Genomic DNA, 24,232 nt, shown 5'->3' with positions numbered 1-24,232 from the left:
CTCCCTCCCTACCTCTTTTCCCTACCTACCTGCCTACCTATCATCTTTTCTTTCATCCTGACTTCTTTATATCCTAGATTAGAATGGTCTAGGCTACAAGTTTAGATGGATAGTATATTCTAATCTTTGGTTCATTTTTATATAATTATTAACTTATAATATGTGACTTATCTGACAATATGAATTCATTTTGGCAGTGGCATTGTCAAAATATTTATGGTTCTTTCAAAACTAGCCACTGAATTATTTACAACGGTGAAGTATTAGGACTTCATGAAAGGTCAGCATTTCATGTGATATTTTCTACTCTTCCTTCCCTTTGTCTTGTAACTGAGTTAAATAGCAATTGTTATCTTGGCTTATGATGATAATAAAAGAAGCAAGGCAGAAAAATTCTTGTAATATTACAATAGTGGAGCTTGTAACCCTGACCAAATTCTCATGTGTACACATGCATGTATGTACATTAGCATTTGCTAACATTTTAAACATCTTAAAGGGGTATTATAGTATTTGGAATCTTCAGGTAAGAAATAATGCTTGACTACAAAAAAAAATCTCACTTAAGCAGTTTAACAGTTACCATAATTTTCTTTGCTGATACGTGGAATAGCTAAAGTAATCAAATCACTAAGGACATGAACCTCAGAAGGTTAAATGACACTTGGATGTTTATTCCAGTGTTTTGTTCCCCAGTGATTTCCACATAGCTGCAAAGGCATAGAAATTGAACAAATTTGCAGAAGTCCAAAGTTGCCTTATGAAAACCAAAGGAGATTAGAAAGCTTTCCCTGTGTGGGTGTGTGAAGTACATACTGGAGTTGGTTGTTGATACATGACACAAAACTACTCAAGCTGTACCAGCAAACACTACACTATATGAGGTGCTGATGAGAATAATGGTATGTGCCAATGTATTTCATAAATCCTAGAGAATAACATGCATGTGAAATGTTAACATAATTATCTCTTTGACCTTAAAATCCTTCTACAGAAACATATATTTGATTCTATTATTACTTTCCAATGGTTCTAATATCAGAAAAATTTAGAACAGGTTTTCATAAAAAAAATACACATTTAAAACTTCTCTTGTTCTTCCCCAACATCATATTTTTACTTACTATATTGTAAGTTATAGAGTGGCTTCCCTACTATATTATAATTTATAGAAAACCTTTTTGTTTTGCTTTGTTTCTTGGCTTGTTTTGTGTTTTGCTTTTCTTTTTGAGAGTTATACATGAAGCATTATTAGGTTGTTTATTTGATATTCCTCAGATTTATTTAACATAAACACAATAGCCACAAAATTTCTTCTTAGGACTGCCTTGGCTGTATCCCAGAGGTTCTGGAAAGTTGCATTCTCATTTTCATTTGACTTAAAGAAGTTTTAAATTTACTCTTTGATATCATGTATGACACACTATTAATTCAAAAATGTATTATTTACTAAGTAATTTCTTTGAAGTTCCTGTAGTTTTTCTATTTCTACCTTATTTATTCTATCTGGTAGAACACAAGAAAAAGTTAATATATACATACATATACATATATATTATATACTTGTGAGCCTTGATTTGTGTCCTATATGATCAATTTTTGACAGAGTTTTATGTGCCCCTAAAAAGGTGTGTATTGCCTTTCTGTTGTATGAGATTTTATGTATATCTTATGTCCAGTTGATCCATGATGGTTTTTGTTCTGAATTTTCTTACTTTATTTTAGTTTTAAAAACTTTTCTAAGTATTACATCCCTACTATTACTGTGTCAGGAACTACTTGAGAGTTTATGCCTTTTAGTGTTTTCTCTATGAAACTGGGGGCTCTTATAATTAGTGGATACATGTTTGCAATTGTATCTTATTATGAACTTTCCATTTATTAATATGAGTTGTTTGTTTTTGTCATTTCTTAATTTTGGTTTTAAGTCTTCTTTATCAGCTACATGGATAGCTATGCCCACCAGACTATTGTAGCGGCGTAAATGAAGGCAGACAGAAATTTTAATAATATATTTAGCTTTAATTGGGAAAGAGACTTACAGAACCCGAGGTTCCAGTGGAGAACAGGAAAGCAGAAGGGGCTGGGGAGAACACACCAGCAATATTTATTAGTAAAAAATATCCTCAGGCGACCCCGCCCTACAAGCAAGGTGATTGGCTGGGGCTACCCCTACAGACTATGGCTTCCATTTGCTTGGCAATTTGTTTTCTTTCTTTTATACTGAGTTTATTTGATATCTATGCTAGCTAAGAGTGTTTCTTAGAAACAACATATAGAAAATTCTTGTTTTCTAATCCATCTCATTAGTCTGTCTCTCTTTAGTGATCAGTTGAGGCTATTTACACCTGAGCTTATTACAGAAAGGTGTTTGATGTTTCTTTCATATTTGTTAAATGACGTTCTGTTTTGTTGGGTTCTTTGCATTTCTTTTTCCTCCTCCAATAATTCTTTTTGGAACTTGCTTATTTGTTGTGTTAGATGTGGATATTTCTTTCCTGGGTTTTCTTTGTTCCTCTATTCCTTTCACAGAGTACACTCTTTCATGTGCTTTTGTGAAGAAAGATATCTTTCTCACTACTATGAGTGTATCATTCCTTCATGAACTTTCTGCAGTTCTGTCTTTGTGCTTGGTTGTTGAGTTGCCAAAACTTAGATTTATCTTGAAATATCACTATTTCTCCATCAGAATTTGTGGTTCACATGTGTTTACTTTCAGAGATTGAAGTCCTTCATTCTTTTCTTTCTTGGTTTGTATGGTTATTGTTGTAGTTCTTACATCACTGCCTTTGTATGGGAGTTGACATTTTCCACACACTGCATTTAGAATTTCTTTATTTTATATTTATAATGTCATTGCTATGGTGTATTCTGGAGAGTTTTTATTTTAATTTTTATTAGCTCTTTGAAAGTTCCATAAATGTATGCAATGTTTCTTGACATTACCCACTTTTTGCTATCACCCCTAACTACTCCAGGCTGCCCATCCCAAGTCTCTCCTAACTTTATCACTTTTAATTTTTATTTTACTTATTTGTTTATTTAATTATTGATTTACTTATTAGTTTTATTCCATAGAGTCTACTTAATGCTGCTCAAAAGTGAACAATATGGGGTGATCCACTGGAACATGAGGACTCTGCCACTGCCCACACTCCTAAAAAAAGTAATCTTCCTCCATTAATTGATAATAACTCATCAGCTGCGGTGGGACTTTTGGGAGTCCTTCCTCCCTCTATGTTGGAATTTTTAACTGGCTTGATTTTATGCATATTTGTGCAGATAATCACTGCTACAGTGAGTTCACGTGTGCAACATGTCATGCATATCCAGAAGACAGAATTTCAAGTTATTCCCCATTGTCCAGCTCTTACATTCTTTCTATCTTCCTCTTCCCTCATGCTTTCCAATGGGTGAATGCTGATATAAAAATTCCATCCATAGCTCAGCACTCATTGTCACTTATTCTTAATGCCTTGAACAATAATGTATTTCTGAATTAACCACTCCCCACTGTATTAAGAAGCTTCTCTAATCAAGGTTTATAGAAAAACAAATATATGAATATAAACACAAACATTTCAAAGGCAGTTTGACAATCTGATCATTTAGAAAACCAACATAAATAGTTTCTTCCATATGGTCTGTCTTTCGTAGCTGTGGATTTGAGCATGTTTACAGAAGCAGGCATGAATCCCCTCCAGGGAAGTAGGACTCAACCAACCACAAGAGCAGTTGATTATTCCCCCTAAGACTTACTCTCCTGGGAGATTCATATTGTCACACATGGAGCCCAGTGCTGAGTAAGACCACTGATGTCTTTTCTCCTCCAGCAGTACGCACAACCCCTTCCAGCATTATGGAAGCCAGCCAGAAAGGGGTGTTTCCTGGTCAGTTCAAGACCAATTTCTCTGTGCCCTGCAGCCAAAAGTGTGTGGTGTATTCAGCAACAAAGTCTTGCCCTCTAGTTACGGTGTATAACCAATAGCAACAGCAATGAACTATGTTTCTGGTACCTCTGTGTCTTCTCTAACCAATACCCAATTAGAAACTATGTACAAGGGCTAAAAATGACTAAATGATTCTGTGAACTCCCTGGTGTACACCTGTAATGGAAGTAGAATTCTGTGGGCTCTATAGAATTTACAGTATCTCACCATGTGAAAAGCCAACATCTTCCTGATACTTATCCTTTTATCCTACACATCATGTATCTCAAACCCATACATTTCCCCATCCTTTTGTATCTGACTTCTGCCCTTGCAATCTTTCCCCCAAAATAAGATAAAATAAAATTTAAAAGAAAAACAAAAGACAACTGATCTTGTCGTGGCAACTGTACTGTTGACACAGTGAGTCAAATTGTAAAGCCTTTTATCCATATGTATTTTATATCTATTTGCAAGTTTTTGCTTCAAAGAGTCATTGGTCTGATTTGAAGCCTCTGGTTTTAGCTACACCATGAAGGTTGGGCCCTAACTGGAATGGATATCCTGTGGTTGCCCTGTGTCATGGAGATCCTGCAGCTTCAGATCTGCAGGACAGGCCCCTTCACATGCTCTAGCAGCTCACAGATAGAGGGGTTGTTGGGGTGAGCCAACTCATAACCCTGGTTCAGGACCTGGATGGTTGCTGGGTTGGTCTGTCCACTAGATGAAGGAGGCAGCTGGATCTCTCAAGCTCACCCCTTCCCCAGTCAACAGCTCTATTGTGCTGCCCAGCCAAGGTGCAGGGCCTGCTTACCCCAGAGTTGCAGCTGGTAAAGGGGAGGGCCAGCTTCCTCACCAGCTGGAGGCAGTAGAGGGAAGGAGGAGGGAGAGGAGGTGAGGGGAGAAGGAGGGAGGAAGAGAAGAGGGGAGGGTTCAATTGTTTTTACTAGTTATTTCTGTTAACCTCAGAGTGCGGCAATACACTGAGAAGCCCATATCAGGTGCCCACACTTTTTCTCTAAGTGTCTTTCTTATTGGATGTCCTGGCACATCCACATTTTTCTAACGTTCAGAATAAAGTTTCATCCATGACTGAAATGTTCAGACAATTGTGAAGGCCCACCTGCTGTGTGAGATCTTCCAGTGACTTCTCCCAAGTCATTCACAGTTCAGAACGTTTGCCACGATTCAGCAATGTCTCAAAGGTTCAGGTCTCCTTTCCCTTTGCTTTTCACAGCCCGTTCACATCCAAGCCCACCACAGTCCAGCAGTCTCCTGCTTTCTCAGGAATGCTAATCTCCCACTATCTGACTTTTCCAACCATTATTGCCACATCTTATAATACATCCCTTCTTCTTTTGAACGGGTAAAAATCTCCACAGTATTCATTGAAGTTCAGGAAGCTCTTCTTCAGGCAAGTGGCCTCCACGCATGGCATTAACACTTCTGTACCTCAGCTTCTTTAGTTCTTTTCAATCTGGCAATAAAATAATCATTTAATTTTTGTGGGTTTTTTGTGTCTATCTATTCTGTTATTCTGAAACTCCATAGAAGTCTGTCTTCCTTGATGAATTATCTTTCATGTCTTAGACTGTTCCTAGGAGGTGTTAGATGACAGCAGTGAGAAGGCTAACCAACACATTTGCATGCCACTTCTCTAGCCTTATGAGTTGATGGTGGTTGGTCCTGCGACTAACTCTGTTACTAAAGAGCACACAGGAACTCCTTACATTAATTTTAAAAATTGATTGACATGTGATTGTTTATTTTTGATTGTTTATTAGATTCCTTGGTCATGATCACTGAAAACCTTTGTAAGAATTACACATACACTACACAAAATGGGTACAATACTTTTGCAAGGGAATTTTGCAATCTGTAACAAATAAAAATATACTTTTGAGCTACAGAGCCTACTTTAAGATAATTTTCCTCAGTAAGAATCAGTAAAAAAAATGTGCTGATATGTTTTTGTACTTTACAAATGATATTTCTAAATCAAAGAATTTTTAAAAAGTAAAAATATCTTTAATCAAAATAAAAATGATTGGTACTATCGCTATGTAAAATATAAATACTACTTAAAGTAAGTAGAAATGCTTACTTTAAAGTTAAAAAATCTGACTACAAATGCAGGAATTATTTTACAATGAGTATTTTATAGTAGCTTTAAATTTTTTGTGGCACTCTCTTGTAATAGTGTGCTATGCTAAAAAACATTCTGAGTTATATTTAAATAGAAAATGCCAGGTATAAGCAATTGCATAGTACTTAGTTCAATAACACCCAGCAAATGAAAAGAAAAAGAAATGTAAAGAGATGAGAGTTATTGTCAAATCAAAATATTTATTTCCCCAGTGGATAGCTATTGTGTCAACGCTCTGCTCCCACTGCTCCCCCAGGAGAGGCCACCAACCACAATGCAAAGTATGATTCCATCAGTGTTCATCTTGAGAATGCCAATGAATTTACCGGGACAACTTACAGAGCACAGGTAAGGATTATTTACAGGAGTAGATCCCAGAGCAATCACACCACTGAAAAGTCTCACCCCAGTATGATGGCTTCCCTTAGTTGTAGAGATACAGTTCCCTCTTCTGCTAGTATTTCACAGTCTGCGTGTTCTGGCATCTTTGAGACCATGTGGCATTGTGCATTTAGAGCAGAATCCTACAACTGGTTAGGAGGCTCAGGAGGGAGGGAGTGGGATCTCTTATGAAGTTCCAATGATCCTCCTCACCACTATATTCTGTTCGAGAGGATGAAGAGGCCCTTGGTCTTGAGGTCTCTTGTAAGTAGTCACAGATGCTGTATTGAAGATAGTGAGGGTTCTGGCCAGAGGGCAGGGCTCTACAATAAGAGCTCATGTTAGTTGTAGTTTTTGCTATGCTCTGTGGTGTCTGGGTTCTAGTTACTCAGCTTCCTCAGAAGCAACATTTCCCTTGGTGTTTCAATGCATGTCCTAAGTGTGCATTGATCACTCTGTGATGTTCAGGACTTGTATTCTGACAACACTGTGGCAAGAGTGGCAGAAGAATCAGGCCAGCAGCAAGAAATAGACAATATTAAATGACCAACAAACTTGGGCAGCATCCCACCAAAAAAAATATTCTGCAGTTTGAGAGATTGTTATATATTCTTAAGAGTTTGGGAGCATATATCTGATAAAAATGTATTGTATTAAATTCTCAAAGAAGTAATAAAACTATACGTACTTACAATTTTAAAAATCCTTTCTTGTATTTCTTGTATCAGCTTGTTAGTCACCATATATTTCTTTCATTATATATCTTAAGCCTATTCTTACAAAGATAAGTTTTTTTTTTCTAAACCTTTGTAAAATTTCCATCAAGGCCAAAGTGACCTTTCTCCTAGAAAAACTCTTTAGTTGAAAATATCATGATACTAAGTTACAAGTAGAATTTGCTCTTTTGGTGCTGTGCTCTTGCTTACTGTCACTAATCTTAAAGTCGCAATGTGGCTCTTCAGCTGCACAGTTTCAGTGTTAATGTTATAATGTTATTGGCACCTAGCATGCAGACACCTCAGACCTTCAGGGATTTTACCATAGAGTGCCCCATACCTCTGTCCTCTTCATATTTGTGTTGGTATTTCCTTCCATACTGAGGCTGAGACAGGAATTCTCAACACCAGGTCTAGCGATGGCTATGCTATTCCAGTCTTCTGTTCATACCTTTCGGCTTATTCAACTTTCCAACCCTTGTGCTTTTTCCCTTCTAAGGGTAATTTGTGTTTTTTTCTGGTGTATGGAAGAACTATTGATTTATACAAGCAAAATCTGTATTCATACCATTACTGAATTAATTTATCATATCTGGTAGTTTTCTGGTAGAAACATATGGATCTCTAATGTATAAAATCATATCATCTGCAAATAGGGACAATTTGATTTCTTCACTATTTATATCTCTTTTATTGTCTTTTCTTGACTTATTGTTCCAGTAGAAATTTGAGAGCTGTACTGAAAAAGAGTAGGGGTAGAAAATAGCCCTATGACATTCTCAACTTCACTGGAATTGCTTCATGTTTTTCTCCACATAGGATTATATTGTCTTTGTTTTTCTCACATATACCTTTTATTATACTGAGGTGTTTCTCTTACATTCTTTAGGACTTTCATCACAAGTCATGTTTGATTTTTGTCAAAGGGTTTTGTGAAACTACTGAGATGATCATTTAATTTCTGACTTCATGTGTATTTATATGTATTTTTTGCATTTATTGATTTGAGTATTCTCAATCATCCTCACATTTCAGGGATAAAACTAACTTATCCAGGGTAAAACATTTTTAAAGTATGTCTGTATTCTGTTTGTAAGTATTTTATTGAGCATTTTTGGATCTATGTTCATCAGGGATACTGTTTTCATTTTGTTTTAAACAAATTTTGATAATTACAGAGGTACTGGTATCGGGAGTTTGGAGTACTTTTGTTTCTGTTTTTTGAAAAGTTTAAGAAGGGTTGACTGTAGATATTCTTTAAAATTCTAAGAGAATTCAGTTCCAAATCCACTGGAACCTGGAATTTTTTTAGTTGAAGGGGCTTTAGTTTCTTTCTGTCTCCTCAGTTGTAATGAGGCTATTTAGATTGTTGATTTTGGTCTTTGGTATAACTTTGGTAGTTTGACTGAATCTAGAAAACCATCCACTTGTTTTAGGTTTTTCAACTTTGAGGCGTACAGATTGTTAAAATATTTCTTTTTAATATTATGAATTTCTTTGTTGTATGTGGTGGTGTTCCCTTCTTTATTTCTGATTCTGTTAACACAGAATATTCTCTTTATTTCTTTTGGTTAGTAGGGCCAAAACTCTGTCATGTTTATTTATCTTTCAAAGAACAAGCTCTTATATTTGTTGATTCTTTGTATTTTTTTCTATGATTCATTAAAATTTGCTCAGATTTTTACTATTTCTTGCCATTGACTGGGTTAAGATTTGACTTGTCCTCATTTTTCAAATTTTAGGTACATCATTACATCATTTCTATATTTATACTGATTTTTAAAAGATGTTGTTACTTAGAGCTCTGAATTTCTTTCCCTTATTGAACTGTTTTTAAAAATCTCCAAGAAGCTTCATTGTGTTCAATTTTTGTTTTCTTTTAAGTTCAGGAAATTTTGGATTTTTTGTTTTGTTTTGTTTTCTATTTATTGATCTCTTATTTGACATGTTTGCCATTCACTAAAAAGTTGTTTAAGCTCCATGAGTTTGTATATTTACTGTAGATTTGTTCGCTGTCAATTGTGTGTTTTATTGTATTAAGGTCATGTAGGATACATGGATTTATTTCAATCATTTTGACTTTGTAAAGATTTGTTTAGTGTCTCGGGTATGATGTATTTTAGAGAAGCTTTTATGTGCTTCTATGTACACCATACCATTTTTGGTGTTTTGGTGGGATATTCTGTGGGTATCTGTTAAATCCTACTTGATGTATAATGTCGATTAATTCAGATATTCCTTGTTTATTTTCTTGCCTAGATGATCCATCTACTGAAGAATATGGGATATTGAAAATAGGGTATCACCTACTATTAATGAATTGTTGTTAAATAGTGCCCTTAAATCTAGTAATATATTTTTATGAAGTTGTTGCACTAGAGTTTGCTGCATGTGTATTTAAGATAGTGATGTCTTCTTGGTTAACTGTTTCCTTGATTAGAATGATGCATTTCTATTTATCTCCTGATTATTAGTTACAGTTTAATGTATATTTTGTCAGATATTTACCTGCTTGCTTCCCGGTCCCATCTGATTGGAGTGCTTTTGTCCATCCTTCCACTCAAAGGTGGTTACTACCTGTAAAGATGTATTGTTGACTAGAGAGTTGAGGTTATTATATTTAAACTTATTATTGAAATGTGAGTTGATTACAATCTTTATGATTTTTATATTATTATTAAGTAGAATTAAATTAGTATTTTTTTTTGGAGTGTTGAAATTATTTATTATTCCTTTTTGAGACAGGGTTTCATGTAACCCAGGCTGGTCTTGAATTTATGTAACAAGATGACCTTGAATTAAATTAGTATTTTTATGTTATTATCTAGTATACTTTTAGTATTACTTGTGTTTTTTGTAATAATGGCTTCTTATTTCTTTCTACGGTCTCTCAGCTATGTTCATTCTTCTCTTCAGCTTGAAATATTGCTTTCTGTATTTTGATTAGGATTGGTTTGATGCTTGTATGTTTTTTAGGTTGCTTATGTTCTAAAGTGTTTTTATTTTTCCTTTAATATAAAAGGGATAGTTTTGGTGGATGTCTTAGTGTATGTTAGCTATTATGTCTTTTAGGACTTGGATTATTGTTAGAAGCAGGTAGATCTTTGTTGCCCCTAAGGTATACATATAGTTCCAGGATAGTCAGGGCTACAGACAAACTATAACAAACTAAAGCAAACTAAACTAAAAAAAAAAAAAACTATTAAACAAACCAACTTAAAAAATAAAACAAATGTTCAAACCCATGTACTACTGACTATGGCATAGAACTTCTCTTAGATTCCATGTTACTCTAGGGCTCATGTTTGCTAATGTTGGATAGTATAAGATCTGACGACTACTGTATTGACAATCACTAGGAAGGAGACCCTGCAAGAACTTTACTTAGACTCATATATTGCAACTGCCAGCTATTCAAGGATTCTGGGAATCAGTATGTTCCAAAATTGAAAACACAATGCAGTGTGTAGTTCCCTTGGAATCCAGGAAGTTTCTCCAAGGAAATTTGGCCCTGGGACATATGTGTCAGGATTCTTGCAGAGGTAAGCTGAATGACCAAAAGTGACACAAGTTGTCTGATGATCACAGAAATGAGACATTATTAATCTTTTAACCAGTAAGGAACACTGTACATGTAGAAAGTGCAGTGATGACATCAATATAAATGATAACAGAATGATCATAATCACCTAGAATGTTCAAAACATAGACTTCAGTGTAACAGACAACTTTGAGGTGAACATGAAATGTCCATAAAGATTTTAAAAGATGTAGTGCTTAAAAATAGATTGAAATGTGTTTACTGTTGACTATAAATCACCAAATGAATTGGTTGAATATAAAATAGTGTTCAATGCCCTGAAGGGTGAGTTACACTATTTCCAAAGAAAATTTCCACCAATTTTAGAAACCAATAAATTCTATATTTAAAGTAAGATTTGTGAGTTTTTTATATTTCTGATTCATGTATTATACATGTAGCAGGGGTGTTACCAAATTCTGTACAACTTTGAGTGTTATTAATGTTGGAGCATACTCTGGGCATGACAGTAATTCCAGGAGCCCTCACTTCCAGTTTAAAGGTGTTTAAGGAAGCAAAAAGAGTCAGAAAAGAAATTCCCAAATTAATCAAAAACAGAAGTGTAGCTAAAAGGAAATGCTATCAGATTCTTAGACATGTGGATAATAATCTCAGGGAGTTACACTAGTACCTGATATGTCCAATGATAGATCAGTAAAAATGAGACTTTTCCTTCCAAAAGCATTTTTCTACTTCAGCTGCAAGAAACCTAGGACAATTTAATGATAACTAGACATACATAAATGTACACACAAACTACAAATTCACACAAATATATATTCAAAAGTATATACACATATACTTACATATTTTAAATATAGAATCACACTGTTTTGAATTTACAAAATATTAAAATTCATTTTTTCTCAGAATGTTTGAAACAGAAGCAACTCTGATTAAATGAATGCTATATTTGGCATAACTGAGATTCATTACTTGTTATGTGTGATATATTCAGTTAAAAGACTGTGAATATGATAAACAAAATTTACTCATATCCCAAATACCCTTTGGCATTGGGTGCTTAACAATATCCTGACTATATCCTGCAATGTTTTTCAGCAAATATAAGGTATTTGAATAATATTTGAAACATGTCACTATTTTAAAGTTACTCAACAGTTAAAAGCAGTGACATCATGCAATTTTCAGGCAAATAGAACTAGAAAAAAAAATAATGCTGAGTGAGGTAACCCAGACTCACACATAGGTGAACATTGCCTGTTAAGAAAAGAATAATCATGCTGAAATTCACAGACCAAGAGAGACTATGTAACTTGGAGGGCTCTCAGGAGTGGAGGGTGGGGTGGGGTAGGGTACCTGGATCTCCTTGAGAAGAGGAAGTAGAATAGATTCTTTCTGGTAGACTGGGAATGGGTGGAGATGGGAATAGAGGAAATCAGATTGTGGAGAATGGAGAAAGAGAGTATTGGGAAGAGATGACTAAAATTGGAGGGCATTTGGGGAGGGCTATGTGGAAAACTTGTGTAGTGGAAATTTTATGGTATCTCCAAAGGTGACCCAAGTGAGGATTCCTAGTAATGGAAGATACATATCCAGGACTGACTCTCTCCTTTAACCAAACAAGGCCTCCAATAGTGGGACTAGGAAACTAAACCATCCACAAAAGCTTCTCCCTACAATGTGTTCCACCTACGAGACGTGCTGAGGACAATATGTGGCACAATTATTGCACATAACTTGTGGAAGTAGCCAACACAATATAGCCAAATTTAATGCCCATGCCACAAGAAGCAGGCATACCCAACATGGCCTGGATTGCCAGGAACCAGAAAATGGATAACCCAGAGACCTAGGGTTGAACCAAACACCACTAGGAGAAAAAAAAGTCAATGAAATGATTCCTGATGATGCTCTGCTATAGTCATAAATCAGTGCCTTGCCCAATCGCCATTAGAGCGACTACCTCTGGCAACTGATAGGAACAGATTCAGAGACCCACAGCCAAACATTAGGCAGAGACTACCCAGGTTAAAGGTCTTCATTGGGTCCTTCCCTTTAGAACTTGGGGAACCCTCAAGAAGAGGAGGAGGAATTGTGGGAGTCAGGGTGTAGAAAATACCAGGAGAGGACGGCCTGAGAAATCAACTAACCATGGTGTGTTTAGCTTGCTTTCTTATACACGCAGGACCACTTGCCTAGGGGTGTCATTGCTCACAGACAGCTGCTTCTGCCTACATCCGTTACTAAACAAGAAAATGTCAAACAAACTTAGCCATAGGTGATTTGATGGAGGCAATTTTTCAATTAAGGTCCCCTCTACCCAGATGGCTTTAACTTGTTTTGGGTTGCCAAAAAGCTAACCAACAAACATGCCAATCAAATGATGGTAGCATGAAACAGGATTTGAATCCAGGCAAGTTGGCAGTTACAAAGGCTGCGCTCCAACCCTTCTGCTGCCATTTGGTTTTGCCAATGACTAGAAATCTGTGTGAAGCAATAACATTAGTCAGTATGACTAAATACCTGAGGGAACAACTTAAAGGGAAATGATTTATTTTAGTTTACAGATTCAGACGTTTTCGTCAATGATGGTAGGAACGATGCGGCAGAGCAGAATACCTCACCCATTGGCAGAGAGAGGAAAGAGAAAGCAGAAGTGTCACCTTGTCAAATTATTTTATTAATGCCTCCAGATTATCAGTTCTCAACTTTCCTAAAGCTGTGACCATTTGATACAAGGGGTCATGTTGTGGTGACTCCCCAACCATAAAACTATCTTCATTGTCCCTGGAATTTTGCTATGTTATGAACCATAATGTAAATATCTGTGTTTTCTGATGGTCTTTGGCAACCTCTGTGAAAGGGTTGGTCCACTTTCGAAGGGGTTGCAACTCCCCAGTTGAGAACTACTTCTCCAGACTATGAAACGGTAACACCCACAGTCAGGATGGAGTTTTCTTCCTTAGTTACACACACAGAGTTATCCTTTGAGAATCTACTAGACCTTTCTCAAACAAGCTGACAGCATGATTAGCCATCAGGAGACCACCTTAAATCCCAAACACCTGGTCCCCAGGAGGCTTATGTCTCTCTCACAGCAAGAATGGCATTGTTCCAGTTGCAAGGATCCCATAGTCTTAACAGTGCCAACATTATCTCACAGTTCAAGTTTGAGGTCTTTTTCCAAAATTCAAGGCAGACTTTTAGCAGTGTGGTTCTGTTCAAAAAGGGGCAAGGGAGATCATGGTGCTACTAAGTTTGCAGTCTCATTCTAAAAATAATGAATGGGGCCATAGAAAGGACAGGTATGTCCAAAAGAAAGTCACATAAATATGTACCTCAGTGTCGAGCTTAAGACACATGTTGGTGAGGCGTGAGTCCTAGGCGTCTGGGACAGCCCTGTCCATATGGGCTTGCCACGTGTAGCTCACATGCTCATCTCCTCAACTGACTCTCCTCACTGCCTGTGACTTTCTGCAGTGGAGCTTCAAGATTGCCAGCATCTCCATCTTCTAGGGGGTCTCTACTGTGTCTTCAACTCCTGCTTCTTAGTTTCACAGATCACTTTCCCAGGGATGACTGCAGGGCTTGGCTCTGGGTCATGTTGCTGGACCTCTAATCCTTCCTTTGAAATCTAGATGGAGGCCCATACTACCTCTTTACTCTCGCAATTTCAGGCATGAAAAACCAGTATTGCATGGATGTCTCCAGGTCAAGCCGTATCAAAGACTCTTGAAACACGGCTGAAGAAACTTTTCAAGGCTTGGGGAGATGAACATGGACAAACACTTGCCTAAATGACACTATGTGAACAAGGTTCTCCAGAGTTTTCTTCTCAGAGCAGAGTTTTCACATGAGATAAAAGACTTAACTTTTTGTTTCTATTTTAGGACAAGTTTGGTCAGTTCCCGAGATGCCATTAAGACATTGCTCTGATCGTTACACTTGACTCCTTTTTACTTGATTAAATCATTTTAGCAGCTGTACTTTCCTCCACCCCAACCCTACACGTATTTCTTTTCCTGGAAAGAAGAAAAAATTCAAAATTTTCTGCCCTGCTTTTTGTAACTTTCATTGTAAACTTGGCAAGAAAGAGAGCAAAAGCATGCAATGAGGGGGAGTGTCTTGAAATTTCCTTAGTCGGATTAATTAGCCCCTCACTGTTAAATCAAGTCTTCCACAATTCTTAGAGCACGGTCACAATGCAGACAGGTGGTTTTAATAAAATATAATATTAATGTTCCTGCCAGAGTCATTTAGTCATCTGCACTTTACTAACCCACTTCTCCAAATACTCATCAAAACAGTTTTGAAAGCTTCCAAACTACCTGGGTTGGTAGGCACAATGGCTCTCTTCCAGTTAACAATTGTCTGTGTTATTTAGCTACTTGTTGCTGTAACTAAATAGTTGAGGAACCACCTTGAAGGAAGGAAGCAAAGGGCATCATCTATGACAGCAGGGACGGCAAGGCAGAACAGAGCAGCTCACTTGAACAATAATTATTACATTAATTGACCGAGTAAGCATGTTACTATAATTGTAAAGATTTACAAAAACAGTTCATTCTTTTAATTAGAAAACTATTTCCATAAAATAATTAGTTATATTGTGATAGATTACAACTTGCTTGAGATAATTTATACATAGGTATTGCAAGCTTCTTTAACATGAAATAATGCAAGTACCACATATGATTTGAATTTAACAGTTTATTTTAGTTACCGTCACATAAATATGGATATAGTGCAGACTGGGAGGCATTTATAATTCTTAAGCTGAAAAGAAAGAAACTCAATCAAATATATTATAATGATGCCCTTGGAAAATTATAATGAAGTAATAACTGACCTTCACTGTGCATAAAACTGTGACATCTTAAAATTCAGTTGCCAATATAAACTACAATTACCAATCACTTGGTGGTTTAGAAAATCAAACCATATTCTCTCCAGCTATTCTTCTGTCTTGGCATTACCTTCTAAATTTCAAGCTTACCCAGGTCTGCCGTGGTGCAGCAACTGCCTACATTTATTGACAAGCAAATATTTTCTGATCTGTTGCCACAAAGAAAGGATCACCCAAACTGAGAGGCCGGATTAAAAATTGAATCCTGTCAAATGCCCAATTCTCAGCATGACTTGTTATTTCATATTGTCATTTTTGTACCCACAGAGTTAAGTCTTGTTAATTTTAGCACATTTAAAAGAATTCTAAATCACATGTTTAAAACTAATGGGCTGAACAGACATTTATTTATCCTGCAAAGTGGGCCAATAAACAATTTTGTGTTTTCAAATGCCAATTTTGAAGTTTGAAAGTCAAAGAATGTATTGCTAATTTTAAAGAAAATGAGTTCCTTTAAGTAGACATACAAACAAATACACATGTGCTGAAAACATTCCTACAGGATCCATCTGATGCCTTTATTGACCGAAGAAAAAGAACAGAAAACAACTAGCTCTAGGTCTTTAGTTAGCACTTCAAAGCCAGGTTCATGGGGAGGATGAGAATAAGAGCATTCAATAGTCTGTTTGGCCTCTTTTCCTCAAGTCTTAGACAAAACTCTGCATATAAAATCATTAGCTGCAATTGGTAGTCGAAGACTCCTTTTGACTCACCAGGCACAGTAGCCTCATCTACTTGTTTACTCTTAAATTTCTTATTTTCAGTATTCATTTCAGTCATTAAACCACTGGGGTTAAAATTAAACGCAGTTAACATTGATTCCCTAAAAAGGAGTTCTCGGAAAGTTGAGAATTTACCAAGTCAGGCACATTTCAGTCTATGTAAGGAAAGCTTTAATTTACAATCACTGTGAAACCCCATGACACACTAAAATAGGTCATTGTCAAAAGTACCGAACGATTGGGAAGAGATGTGAGCATGATGATATTTCTAATTTTAGTCAATCCCTCTCTGATCGTCCTGTAGCACCTTTCTTCCAAGGAGACCAGGGAGCTGCTTTATATTTAGAAAGAAAAACTGCAAACCACAGTGAAAATTCTCCCAGATTTATATTGATGAGAATAGATGTCTTAGATGAGCTACAGAGCATAAGGCCAAAAAGAAGAAGCTTGAGCAGTAGGAGTCGACCAGTAAAGGACCTGACAGGCTCTGCATTTCAACTGTTCCCTTGCTGTCCCACATTTTCCCAAATTAACCCTAAGGGAAGCCCACAGGAGCTTCCCAAGGCATAGCTCATGCTTGATTACTCAAGATGTCTTCATTTAGCACCACAACTTGACCGTTTCTATCGTTCCACACCATCACTAGGGCTTGGTACAGAATTTCCCTAGAGGAAATATAAATATCCAGGCTTGTATGAAGAGTTTTCTTGGAGCATGTGGCTTCATGTCTGATGTCAATGGGAGGATGGAAAACTCTGTGAATACTTTGATACTATGATAGACATCTTCAAAATGTTTAGTAATACCACAAGATATGAATGGGAAAACTTTTAATAATTTTGAAACAAACACAAATTTTATTGTGGTTCACCCAGTGTTAAAATGTATAAAAATATGAAAACTGTATTAAAATGCCTATTTAATACCTCTGTTACCTCTGGCAAGTTATTTATCGTCAGCTTGTGGTTCTTCCCCTGTTCAACATTTCCTGTTTCATAGATCTTTGTGAAGATTATAATGTGGCATTTAGAAATAACTCAATTTAATTGTATGATACAAAAAACATATTTTTCTTTAAGTATAATACCACTGGAGGAAATGTCTGTTTGTCCAATGTATTGAAAAGACTTCATGCTCTTGTTTCCGATTATCAGCTCAACCATAGGAACCATGGCTGTACCTTAGGACTTCCTGTAGAGGGCCATGGCTGTACCATAGGACTTCCCGTAGAGAGTCATGGTTGTACCATAGGACTTCCTGTAGGAGGCCATGACTGTACCATAGGACTTCCTATAGTGTTTGGACACAGATGAGTATTTGTAGGTGTTTTTTTGACATCTTAAAAGGGGGTAACCTATTTTGCTAGAAATATCATGACTACTGCAATGGTGATTTGTCTAGCACTGGTTTACAAAGTATAATGAACAAATAAAGATGCCTAGAATACATGAGACACTGGGGATGATCACCTGTACTGAGAGAGATTGAGGATGACTAGAAGAAAATGTAGGAAAAAGAAAGGGAGAAAGGAAGCTTGGTCTAGTGGAGTGTTTATCTGTGTCTTCTCCTCATCAATTTGCACAAGCACAGAGAAGGAATGCAGTGTTTCATGTGAACACCAAAAGTTATCTAAACCTGTATTGTACTTGGTAAATTATTGTCTCCTCATTTTAAAAAAATGTTTAGAGGAAGCTATATGAATTAAATATTAAGAATCATGTTAGTTTGATACTATAACACTCTTGCAGTGTTCCCTTAATTGACTACGTAATTTTCCAAGAGGCAATGGTGAATTTCCTAGTATATTATATGCCCCCCTCTCAGATCTTAATAACTAAATGGAAGGTACTATAATGTGGCTTATGAACCCACACATGTCTATACCAAACCAGCCAAGAGGCTGACTTTGAGACAATAGAGCCTCCAGCTCCCATCATATACAGAGAATCTTGTCTTTAATCCCCAGCAAGCAAAGAGGACCTCATCTTGTGGCTTCTCAGTGTAATTCATAAAGGCATACAGGAAGGTTTCTCATAACCATGTCTTAATGATGCTAAAATCAAGAATAGTTTTGAGATGTTTCACAGCATCTATTCCATTCAAAGTATTTAATTTATTCAAACAGGTATGTGACACTATGGATCTCTAGGTGTCCAGTCACCTTTAAAAGTCTTTAATGAGTGTTATTTTTAAATGCACACTTTCTGTTAGGAAATTAAATATTGTTACCAGTTAAACCTGATCAAGTATGAATCGCCAAATTCTCCAGCCTGGAAAAGGACTGGGAGATGAGACATTCTTAAGGAGTCTTGATATTTGGATCACCAAACCCTATGAAAAAGATAAATACAGCCCATTTTAGAAAACTTAGTCTGTTTTTGTTTGTTTGTTTTGCTTTTCCAAGATTCTATCTAAGGACTAGTAGAGTTAGTATTTGAAATAAATAATCTGATCCTATAATCATTGTTAAAATATCCATTCAAACTTTACTAATTAACATAAAAAAAATTGTGTATTGATGGTATAAGGTAACAATACAATACACAATACAATACATATGTCCAATATGTAACAATCAAACCAGGGTGATCAGCTTTTCTACCTCATTTACTAGATCTCCTCTCTCTCTCTCTCTCTCTCTCTCTCTCTCTCTCTCTCTCTCTCTCTCTCTACTCTCCTTTCAAGAAACACTTTCTCTGTGTATCTTTAGCTATACTGGAACTCTGTAGACCCTCTGTAGACCAGGATGGCCTCAAACTTACAGAGGCCTGCCTCTGCCTTCCAAGTGCAGGGATTATCTTTCTATAGCCCCCTCAATCTGATTTAGTTTACTTGACAGAATGCCCACAGTTAAAAAAAAAATTTGAAAATAAATAAATCATTTTAAAAATTGTGCTCCTTAAAGGAATTCATTGTATGCACACATATATCACCTTTTCTTTATCCATTCATTGTATGCACATGTATATCATATTTTCTTTATCCATTCAGTAACTGATTATTATGTGTGCAAGGCTATGTTACAATTGGAGTAATTGTTATATTCCTATTTTGTGTATTAAGATAGTTTTAAGAAATTAATTTAGTGCTCATGGATTAGCCTTGTATATTTGATATTAATTTGTGTCCTTAATAAATCTATTTAGCAAGAAGAAAATCTGACAGAGTAATCAGATTTAAGGCCTCAACTATTTTGTCTTCCTCTTTTCCCCATCTTCACTTATTTTCTAATCTCTAAGAGCTTCTCGAGGCTAAATTTACCTTCTGCATTCTCTGAAGGCCACTGACAGTCTGGCTGAGCTCCAGGGTGCAGAGTCAGCACAGGGAGACACTGCACTTTCCTTCATTGATTGGAAAGTGACACCGCTTTGCTTGGTTCACAGGGCAGGGAACCCTGACTGCTCCTGGGACTGGACAGGGAGGAGAAGAGGAGTGGGGGGAGGGGGAGAGGGGCGGGAGGAGGGGGACGGAAATGGGAGGTGGGGAGGAGGCAGAAATTTTTTTTTTTTCAATAAAAAAAAATTAAAAAAAAATACCGATCTAAAAGCTTAGAATATCTACACAGGGGACCTGGTGCAGACTCATGTTGCCTCTGTATGTGCTGCTTCAGTATCTGTGAGTTCATATGATCTTTGCTCAGTTGATTTAAAGAGTCTTACTTTTCTGGAGTCCTCCATTCCTTTTGATACGTCAACTTTATCCATCTCTTGCATGGGTTTCCCTGAGCTCTAAAGGGAGGTAGTTGATGAAGACACCTCTTTGGAGCTGTGTGATTTGGGTCTCTTTCTTTGAAGAAAGAAATTGAAGAGGATACCAGAAAATGGAAGGATCTCCCTTGCTCTTGGATTGGGAGGATCAACATAGTAAAAATGGCAATTCTACCAAAGGCAATCTATAGATTCAATGCAATCCCCATCAAGGTCCCATCAAAATTCTTCACAGATCTTGAGAGGACAATAATCAACTTTATATGGAAAAACAAAAAACCCAGGATAGCCAAAACAATCTTATACAATAAAGGAACTTCTGGAGGCGTTACCATCCCTGACTTCAAACTCTATTACAGAGCTACAGTAATGAAAACAGCGTGGTACTGGCATAAAAACAGAGAAGTCGACCAATGGAATCGTATAGAAGACCCGGATTTTAACCCACAAACCTTAGATCGGTATTTTTATGGGACACCTGAGTGTGTGAATGAGTGGGCCTCCGATTCCAGGGTCTTTTCCTGGAGCTCTTTTCCTTCTGTTGGTTTGCCCTATTCAACTTCAATGTGATGCTTTAAAAAAAACTTATCATATTTTATTTTGTTAAAAACATAACTAAAGGATACTGGGGATAAACACTGACTCATTAGCTTAGACATGGCAAGTTAAAGAGAAGGGGCAGTTTTATAGAGTACGTGAGAGAAACTTAGTAGACTTGGTGAGATTTGAGTGTGGGGGACCCGTCTGAGAATCTGTTTTATCCTTTTAGTTGTAACTGCACTGATGACTCAATACAGGAGAAAAATGTTGGGGAGAAAGTAGGAAACTAAATGAATCTTATAGATAGAAATGTCCATGATATGAGCTGGTAAGAAATTCAAAATACCAAATCAGCAGTTTAGTCTTGGAAGTCTAAAAATCTAGAAATGTTTGTAGTGACATTGGTCGGCCATTTTCTTTAAATTGCAATATACCTTGTGGAGGTAGGAGAGGCTCATGACACTCACCAGACTCATGAGGATCTTCACCAGAAGTTACCTTAAGCAGTTGCTGGGGAGGGAAGAATCTTCCCTCTTATAGGTTCTTGTAAATTATGCAGGGAGCTTCTGTTATGCAGATTTTGAGAGTGTAGGGTAAAATTTTTGGTGATGGAGCTGCCTTAGAGTCTCCATTTCTCCTATAAGTAACCCAATAAAGTTACTGGTTTCCTAAATGAACTTGGATGACATAATTCTTTGGTCTCCCATCAGTATCTAGAGTAAATAGACGAGTCTCCTCAGTGTGTTTTTCAGCTGAGAGACCCCTCCTTAACAACCTATAAGCACTATAAATATTTCCATTTTGCAATAATTTACAGAAAAAAACATACTATAGTACACATTACAGCAAAAACTTGAGCCTCTGCTTCTGGAAGCAGGGCTTATAACTACCTCACTACGCTGCTCCTCCTGCAGTTGTAGTAAGTCCATGAGAAGCAAGGTCAGTCCAAGTCAATGTGACTCAAGAAAAAACACAGATGAAGGGCAGATTCCTGTGCAGTACCACTACAGTATATATAAGAGACAAGTAGAGAGAGTTCAGGATGAAGAGATTAGTGGGCTATAGGGATCCAGAATAATAAGGCACAGGGAAGTAATATGGCTTTTAAAGGAGTTAATAGTGTCCCTGGACCTGCATAATGGAGGTTCCTCATTATTACCTACAGCATTTACTTTCCCTCGGGATATTCACCTTAGTCCTCTTTAGGCATCTCAAACATACAGCATCTTGACATTGTACAAAGCAACCCTGAACTGTGGAACCATACTTCTTAACCTTAACTATTAATATTTAGGCATGGAATTGTCTTTTTGTTGTGACTACCTTAGGTCTTGTGAGATGTCCAATGGTAATCTTTTCAGCATCTATTCAGTATATGCTGAGACCAATCTTCCTCGTAGCTACAGTTTGCATCTGACTTTCTCCTCTTAAAGTCATATTGGAATTTATTATCGATAGTCCCCACACAGAATACCTATAGGAGGGAACTTAACCAAACCATGTTGTTTAGAGCAGGGACTTTTGGTAAGTAATTAAGATTAGGAAATATTAGAGTGGAGTCTACAGTTGCTCCTAGGTAAATGTGTATAATGCCTTACTAGTATGTAATATTAGAACACAGAGGGTTTGCAATGTTCTCTGGGACTCTTCTCCATCACTCTAGCTCATGTCTCCTGTTTCTTTGGTATAGGCTGATTCAAGATGGACAAGAGAGCTCTTTAGTAATTTGAACTGAGAATGCTACATTAGTTGTTTGGAAGGAAATATGTAAAACACTAAATCAGAATTCTTCAGAGAAAAATAACCTGATAGAAAGGAAGAATATTTATGTACCTAGAGAGAAAGATTTCTGAAGTCAGGTTGATTTGAGCTAGGAACCACAGCAGTCAAAGTAGGTCTCAATGGCTGTTTTGTGCCGGAAAGTCCAAGAAACTGATTGGCCAATCCATGAGGCTGAGTGCCCCACCAGTCCCAATCTGGTGCCAAAAAACTAAAGATTCTGAAGAGCCACTGGTCCCAGTCAATGATGGAGCATGGAATTGCTGCTGAAGGAAACATGAGCACTGGCAACTCCAAGTCATCAGCAAAAGGGAAGGTAGAGCAAGCAAAAAGGCCAATGACCTCCCTTCTGCCCTGTTCCCTGAGTAGGTCTTCCCACATCAGTAAGACAATGAGGGCAATTCCTCAGCAGATGCCCCCTACTCACTTAGGTGATTCTAATTTGCAAAACGTGACGTTAATCCAACCATTGCACCCATCGAAGAAACATCAAGCCAGAGGAGATCATGATGGAAGAACGTGTATAAGGTAAAATTGTAATGATTCTCCAAGTGCAGAAATCCATGCTCTTCCAAGTAGAAATCTCAAAATTTTTGTAAAAGAAATTTACACTTATTCTAATTTCCCACTCCTTTTCATAATTTCTCACGGCTTACAGTTAGATAACTCTATTAAGTGAACTCACTTCATATTCTAAATGAGCATACTTTATTATCTTCATTTTTGACCAAACTCTCAACATCTGCAATAGACAGTATTTTGGACTCTGCCTAGACCTTGTTCGGGGTCATTCTCTTCATATTTTGCCAAACTATAAAAATACATTCGATAGAACTAATAGACATATAAAAAACCAGCAGGTGTGGCAGGCTTGTTTCCACTGCCTTCATTGTAGCTGGGGAAAGAGCTCATAAGAAAAACATCTAGAGGAAAATGTAGCTTGAAAACAGCAAAAGGTGCTCATAGCTGAAGAACTCGAACTTGATGCTTTTTCTTTGCTGTTGTTTTCTGAAAGCTTTTCTAAAGACAAGGCACGTGTTGCCAGAATGTATTATGAAAGAGCAGTGATAGCAGCATGAAAGAATTATTAGCTAAGAAGACTACTGAGCAGTGGGTGGGGCCGAGAGCCTATAAACGACTAGATTTAAGGAAGGTATTCGCAACAAGAAAGAAGTGAAATTAGATCTCAGAGATACGTCCAAAAAAGTACCCAGGGTGTGAGGCTGCTTAACAATTGAAGAAGTTAGAAGATGTAAGGTTGGTTTGTTGGAGCAGCATGAAATTTGGTGTATCAGAAAGGACTATGACAGGATATCTTTAAGGAAGGAAAGAATAGCAGAATTGAGGCAAATCACAGGGTGCTTGCTCACACTTTAGCATGGCTGCCTGTGCCTAGCTGACACTAGGGCCGATCATAATAACTATAGCTGTCTAAAGATTAATAACAGAAAAAGATGAAAGTTTTAAAAATATTTCTTCTTTTTTTTTATTGAAAAAAAAATTTTCCGCCTCCTCCCCGCCTCCCATTTCCCTCCCCCTCCTCCCGCCCCTCTCCCCCTCCCCCCACTCCTCTTCTCCTCCCTCTCCAGTCCCAGGAGCAGTCAGGGTTCCCTGCCCTGTGGAAAGTCCAAGGTCCTCCCCTCTCCATCCAGGTCTAGGAAGGTGAACATCCAAACTGTCTAGGCTCCCACAAAGCCAGAACATGAAGTAGGATCAAAACCCCATGCCACTGTCCTTGGCCTCTCTTCAGCTCTCATTGTCCGCCATGTTCAGAGAGTCCGGTTTTATCCCATGCTTTTTCAGTCACAGTCCAGCTGGCCTTGGTGAGCTCCCAATAGATCGGCCCCACTGTCTCAGTGGGT

Source organism: Chionomys nivalis, chromosome 10 (genome assembly GCF_950005125.1).
Source record: "Chionomys nivalis chromosome 10, mChiNiv1.1, whole genome shotgun sequence".
NCBI lineage: Eukaryota > Metazoa > Chordata > Mammalia > Rodentia > Cricetidae > Chionomys > Chionomys nivalis.
The sequence above is the reverse complement of the archived record's forward strand: the minus strand, read 5'-3'. Positions refer to the sequence as shown.